This window comes from Bos indicus x Bos taurus, chromosome 25 (assembly GCF_003369695.1).
Source record: "Bos indicus x Bos taurus breed Angus x Brahman F1 hybrid chromosome 25, Bos_hybrid_MaternalHap_v2.0, whole genome shotgun sequence".
Classification (NCBI taxonomy): Eukaryota; Metazoa; Chordata; class Mammalia; order Artiodactyla; family Bovidae; genus Bos; species Bos indicus x Bos taurus.
In genome coordinates this window covers 7,864,721-7,871,095 of record NC_040100.1, presented here as the reverse complement: position 1 = coordinate 7,871,095, position 6,375 = coordinate 7,864,721, and the positions used below count along the sequence as shown (strand labels likewise).

Below are 6,375 nucleotides of genomic sequence, written 5' to 3'. Positions count from 1 at the left end.
CTGACTTTAAGCAATTTGAGTATGATATGTCTTGATATAATTTTCTTTTTTTTTTTTACAGTTAAAACATTTTTTGTTATTGGCATTTGACTTAAAATGAGCTTCCACAGTTTTTAAAACAGACAAGATAATACAAAGTATTGTCAGAGTATTCACAATTTGCATTGTATATGTTTTCCTTTCAGCCTGTTAGTCCCATGAAGTCAGGAGTCATATGTTTATTCACAACTTCTGCTTTACCGTAGGTCCCCACCTTGATGAACACTGGGTCCCTTTGCCTTCTGCTTGCATTCAACTATACTTTGAGATAGTAGTCTTGAGAGACATTATCGCCTAGGACCCCCTCTTCCTCTTCCTCGGCCTCGGCCACGTCCTCTTCCTCGGCCTCGGCCTCTTCCTGCAACAGCTTCCCTTTTCTTAGACTTCACCTTTGGTTCCACACCCACGAGTAGTGTATCCAGAGGTAAGCTGTCTGGCAGAATAAAATACCGAATGTTATTTCCTCGAATACTCAGTGTTTCCAGCTGTACAGGTTCTCTGTTCTTCAGGGTCATTTTCACTGCTTTAAGATGTGTATTCATACTGACATTTACACATGTGATTGTTCCATGGACCTGTGTTCCATTCTTTAATTCAATGGTTACAGTTTCATGACTCAATTTCATCAAAAATCTCGCGAGCTTCATCCTGGTGGTGCCGTCACCCTTTCGGCCGATAGGACACGAAATCTGACCACTGAGAGCTGAGGTTGGGTGTATGAATGGCCAGAAACACTTACCCTCGGGGCTCTGACGTCAACATAATTTTCTTAATGTTTCTTGCACTTAGGGTTTTGTTGAGTTTCTTGGATCTGTAGGTTTACAGTTTGCATCAAATTTTGAAAAATTTTAGCAATGATTGCCTTAATTTTGGGGGTCCTCTTATCTCTCCCTCTCCCCTCCTCTAGGGACTCCAATTACACGTATATTTAGCTGTTTGAAATCATCCCACGTTTCACTGCTGCTCTGCTCATTTTAAAAACAGCTTATCTTAATTTTGTTTATCTTTATTGTGACTACATATAAATATTTCTCATAAAAGTTGCCACTTAAAAATGTATACGACACCATTCTTTATAGATTGGAGAAAGTAACCCTTTTTGTGAGTACATAATGAAAATAAACTGTTCTCCTTATTAGGGCAAAATGAAAACTATACACAGATTGTCACTGCGAAGTTAAAACACTTCAACTCTTTAAACAGTGGAGTTGCATCCGCTTCTAGACATAAGATCAATGTCTGACTATTGCTTTCCTTTTTTTTTTTTTTTTTTGATGTTAGCAGTTGTTGAAGCCTAATGCCTACATTTGTTTATTTGCTGGGAGTTTCAAAATAATATTCAAATTATGTCTCCTTTTTTATTTACTTATTAATTGGAATATATAAAGAGATGCTTCCAATCATCTACTACAAAATAGAAAGCTTCACACATTTGCATGTCATCCTTGCTCAGAGAATAATAATCTCTGTATTGTTGCAGTTTTAGTGTATGTGCTGCCAAAGCGCCATTTTAGACAGTTTTAAGCATACAATTCAGGGGCATTAATTACATTTACATCATTGTGCAACCATCATAGCAACTTCCAAAACATTTTCATCACCCCACACAGAAATTCTGGACCCATTAAGCAACTTTCTGCTCCCCTTTCCCCTAGTCCCGGGTAACTTCTCATCTACTTTTTGTCTCTGTGAATTTGATGGTGTTCTTTAAAGCTTCTGGGCACCACATTTTCATCTCAATTAGTTTCCGAATATGTGTCCAACTTAAACAGCTCTAAGTTGAAAATCATAACGCAAACATCGACATGAGCACAAAACCTTTAATTAGCTTTCTGTATCCAGTGCCAGACAAAGAGAATAAGGTCAGTGAGAGATCATTTTTCCAGAACCACACAAGCCTCCTCTCCCCTCTAAGAAAGACCTGGCTCCTTGGCCAGTTCTCTTCCTACCATTAGGATTCTTCATTCATGTTAAAGTAGAAACCAGGAGGTTAATTTTTGCTACGTCAACCGTCAGATCAGGCACCAGCTGAGGCCTTTTTGGATGGTGGGTATCTGATTCCTCATCACACCAACGTTTCTCTGCTCTTTCTGAACATTCTGTTTCAAAAAAGGCCATCTGTCCTCACTCTTTAGAGCACGGCTGTTCACCTGACATCCTAGGATGGTTTGTGGAGAAACCATACACTGAGCCCATGAACTTCAATGGGAATGAAATGATATCTTTGTTTTAATTAACCTCTCACTAAAAACTACATCTCTAGGCTTCCCTGGTGGCTCAGTGGTAAAGGATCTGCCTGCCAATGCAGGGGTCATGGGTTCGATGGCACATCTAAGCTAAGCTGTCTGAATCTAAACAGCTAAGCCCGTGTGCCACTATGAAGCCCGCACATCCTATAGCCTGTCCCAAAAGAGATGCCACCACATCGACAAGCCCTCGCACGGCAACTAAAGAGCAGCCCCCACTCGCCGCAACTGGACAAGGCCCACCGGCATCAGTGAAGACCCAGCGCCGTTATAAATAAATAAATCTTAAAAAAAACATTTCCTTCATTTAAGGAGAAATCACAGCAATAGTAACAGCACCTGACATGTTCCCACCCGTAGAAACCAGTGATCCTTTCATATCATATCTTGGTTGTTGCAGAAACCTTGAAATATCGTTTATACTCAGACTACTTTGAAATTACCTTAGTCCACAGAGGCACTGCTAGAGCTTGCTATTTAAAGTGTTAATAAACAAAACACAAATAATACACATCATGAGTTAAAAAAATATTTTGATTATTTTTTGATTACATTTAATATTTCAACTGAATTTCAGTATAGTTGGTTTTCTTTGCAAGATGACATATTTTACTTTAGAGTTTTAAAAAATGTTTTGAGCCTGTGCAGGGGTCCCTACCCTTCACCAGACTGCCAAGAGGTCTGAGGCACAGAAAAGAGATTAAGAACCCCTGGTCTTGGGGGAGCGCTGCAGAAGACTTCCTCCCTGCAGGATGGCCTTTGAGGCCAGATGCATCTTTTTAAAGGATTTTGGTGGAAGGATTGAGACTCATTACTCAGCATTTACAATGTTGCAATGTGTACCACTTGGCTGTCTCTTAATACTAGGCAGATAAGAACCTTTCCAGGAGATTTCCCTCGTGGTCCAGCGGCTGGGGGCTGTGTTCCCAAAGCAGGAGGTGTGGGTTCAGTCCCTGGTTGGGGAACTAGATCCCACATGAGGCAACTAAGTGTCGGTTGGCAACTAAAGAGCCCACATGTTGCAATGAAGCTAGAGAACCCGGCTGCACAGCGAAGATCCAGGGCAACCAATTAAGATTTTTGTTTTTAAAGAATCCTTATAGGTGCCAGGAATTTTACTTCTACCACAAAAGGGCTCACACTTGGCTGAGTTAGCAGTGCCCACCAGAAAAAAAAAAATGATTTGAACCATCATTGGTACACCAGTTTCATTTCTGAAGGAAACTGATACCTTCAGAGCCACGAAACTCCAGGCTTTCTATTTTGATGGGGGCGCGGGTGTGGACCTCGCCCTCCTCCAGCTCACATACCGCAGTGCTATGACGGTGACCTCCTTGGAGCAGGTTCAGCCTCACGTCTGGAGACAGGACACAGGAGTTCTTGCTTCTTGGCCTGGCTGGTGGGTGGCTAAGGATGGGAAAACCCACCCCATGTGGTCGGACCTGGGCGCCCTCGCGGGGAGACCCTGCACCCTCGGTTTACCCTGGAGCCCTCTGAGACCCCGTCACCCTTGGTCAAGTGCACGTCCTGATCTAGCCTCAGTGTGGATCTGCCTCTGGGTCGAGGGCCCCCCCGAGGAGATCGTATACACGGCAGCGGCTTGCCCCTCCACGGCTCTCAGCGCTTCATCCTGAAGATTCTCAGGTACACCAAGTCACCCTGGTGGGGCTCATGGAGGGGCGTGCCGAGCCCCACCTCTTACCTGAAGAAGAGCTGGGGGACGGACAGTGAAGGCCTGGATGACGTGGTCCTGGGCTGGAGAGACTGACTGTCCTTCAGAGCCTCTTGGTGAAGACAGCAAGATGTCTCTTCTCTCTCTTTAGCCATGGGGTGGGGTCTCGTTCTCCACAGCCCCTTCCAGGTGGAGCAATCCAGGCGGGTCCAGCAGGGGCCGTACTATCCTCCAAGCCTCAAGCCAGGGATCCCCTGGCCCCCGTCCCATCCTCCGCCCTCCCATCAGTCTATGGATGGTCCTTCCTCCATCACTGGTCTTCTCCCTGTCCTGGCCCAGTTTATCACCCCCCATGCATCACTGCAACCTCCCTGACTTATTTTTGCCCCTTCCAACCCATCCTTGGGGCTTCCCCGGTAGCTCAGACATAAAGAATAGACCTGCAATGTGCAAGAGCTGGGTTCCATTCCTGGGCTGGGAAGATTCCCTGGAGAAGGGGAATGGCAACCCACTCCAGCATTCTTGCCTGGGAAATCTCATGAAGAGAAGCCTGGCGGGCTATAGTCCATGGGGTCACAAAGAGTCGGACACAACTGAGCAACTAACACTTTCACTTTGACCCATCCTCCCCTCATCCTTAGACCCCAGGCTGCTGGGTCTAAAACTGACCATCTCCACTCCCATTTCAGACTGGTTCTTGTTCCCCCAAACCCTCCATTTCTGGCCTGGCACTCAAGGCTCTCTCAACCCAGCTGGTCTCATTCTCCCACTCCCTGCCCCCAGCCCCCTCCCCCCTATCACTGGGTCCTCCCACTCACCGGGCATAGCTCATCTGTCTGGCTGCCCACCCAGCTACCCCAGGCACCTGCGGGCCTGGCCAGGCACCAGGCAGGCATCTGAAATGCTTGCTGAGGAGCAAATCTTAAGGATGTCGCTACAGTCTGTGCAATTGCTATGGTTTCCCCAGCGTCCCACCGAGTCTGGGCTTTCTGGCAGGACCACTTTGAGTGATAGGCCTGAAGGTCTCACCCTGGAGGTCACGCTGTGGAGAGCGCCCCTCTTTTCTCTTGACCTCTTGGTGCCAGGCCTCCATACCACACCCCTTGGAGGGCCCTGGGTGATGGCTGTCATCTCTTCCACCGTTCTCCCCTGAATCCACTTTAACCTTGGGGACACCTTAGGAATAGTGCCTGTCATCCATACCGAGTGGGCGCAGATCCTTTCCCCCTGTTTCATGCTCTGGGCCCCCATTTCAGCTTTCGGTGCTTTTTGCTTACTCCCTGGCCCAGATTCCTGCTTTGAGCTCTCAGCTGGTAGATTGTTTCAGGAAGGAGGGACAGACAGCTGAAGAATGGCAGACCACACATTCAAGTCTCCATTCTGCCCATGAGGTCACCTCCAAACCCTTCCACTGAGGCAGCAAGGATGAAGCCTCAGGCTTGGGGGTGATGTCTGGGGCTCACCCGTTTTGCCAGAGGGGAGACACCAGCTGATGGAGAGGCAGATGGCAGCCAGACAGAGCTCTCACCAGCCCCCTGTCCTCTGTCCAGCTTGAGCCTCACCCCAAACCCTGGCTCTGTGGGATGGCGGTTTGCACTTGGCCTGGTGTAGACCCCAACCCACCAGGGCCCAGGGCAAAAGCACAGACGGGTTCCAGCCACAAGGATGGGGACGCCAGAAGCTGAGTTACAGGCTGTTCTGAGCACCAGCCTGGCACTCCCTCACCGTGGTGGCAGCAGGGGTGAAGCCAGGTCACTTCCTGGTCATCGTGGGAGTCGGGACTGGGTAACTCAGGCAGCAAAGCTCTGGGTGCCCTCCGGGGCGCTGTAGCCCCCCATATGGGGGAAGGCTTGCAGGGGCGGTCCCTGGAGGATGAACTGTCTGGGGCTCTGAGATGCATACGGATGCAGGCCCTACAGGAGCGCTCCTGGGCAGAGGGACCATAGGTCTGTGGCCCCAGGGGGGAGGCTGAGTTTGTACGGGGGGAGGGGGTGGGGGCTTTGGCTCAGCAGGAACAAGATCCTTCTCAGGAGAACCACTGCCCGAGGGTGGGGTGCTGGGACCTGGAGCTGGCCGGGTCTCCAGGTGGGAGCCACAGCTGGACCTCCGCCTGCAGGGGAGAGTGGGGTCAGAGGCTCTCTGGGCCAGCTGCAAGTTTGAATCTAGATCAAAGGTGAGAACCCCAGCCTCTCGAACTGCCCAGTCCCCCAGTGGGATGGTGCGGAGGATTCCTGTCCACACTGCCAGGACCTCAGTGAGGAAGCCAAGGTCCCGGTCCTTCTCCTCTCCAGGGTCCCGCTCTCACCGGCCCTACTGTCACGCCTCATCTTTCCTCTGCCCTCCCCACCTCCCGTTCTTACCCCCAAAGCTCAACTCCACCTCTGGCCCAGCTCTGCCAAAGCCCCCTCCCCAATCCCT

At 49.1% G+C, this 6,375-nt stretch overlaps 2 pseudogenes; both read right to left on the bottom strand.

Annotated features, from left to right (window-relative positions):
- Nucleotides 1–280: 280 nt before the first annotated feature.
- LOC113883358 lies at nucleotides 281–776 on the bottom strand (annotated as a pseudogene).
- A 671-nt stretch (nucleotides 777–1,447) lies between these two features.
- LOC113884045 lies at nucleotides 1,448–1,545 on the bottom strand (annotated as a pseudogene).
- Nucleotides 1,546–6,375: the final 4,830 nt, after the last annotated feature.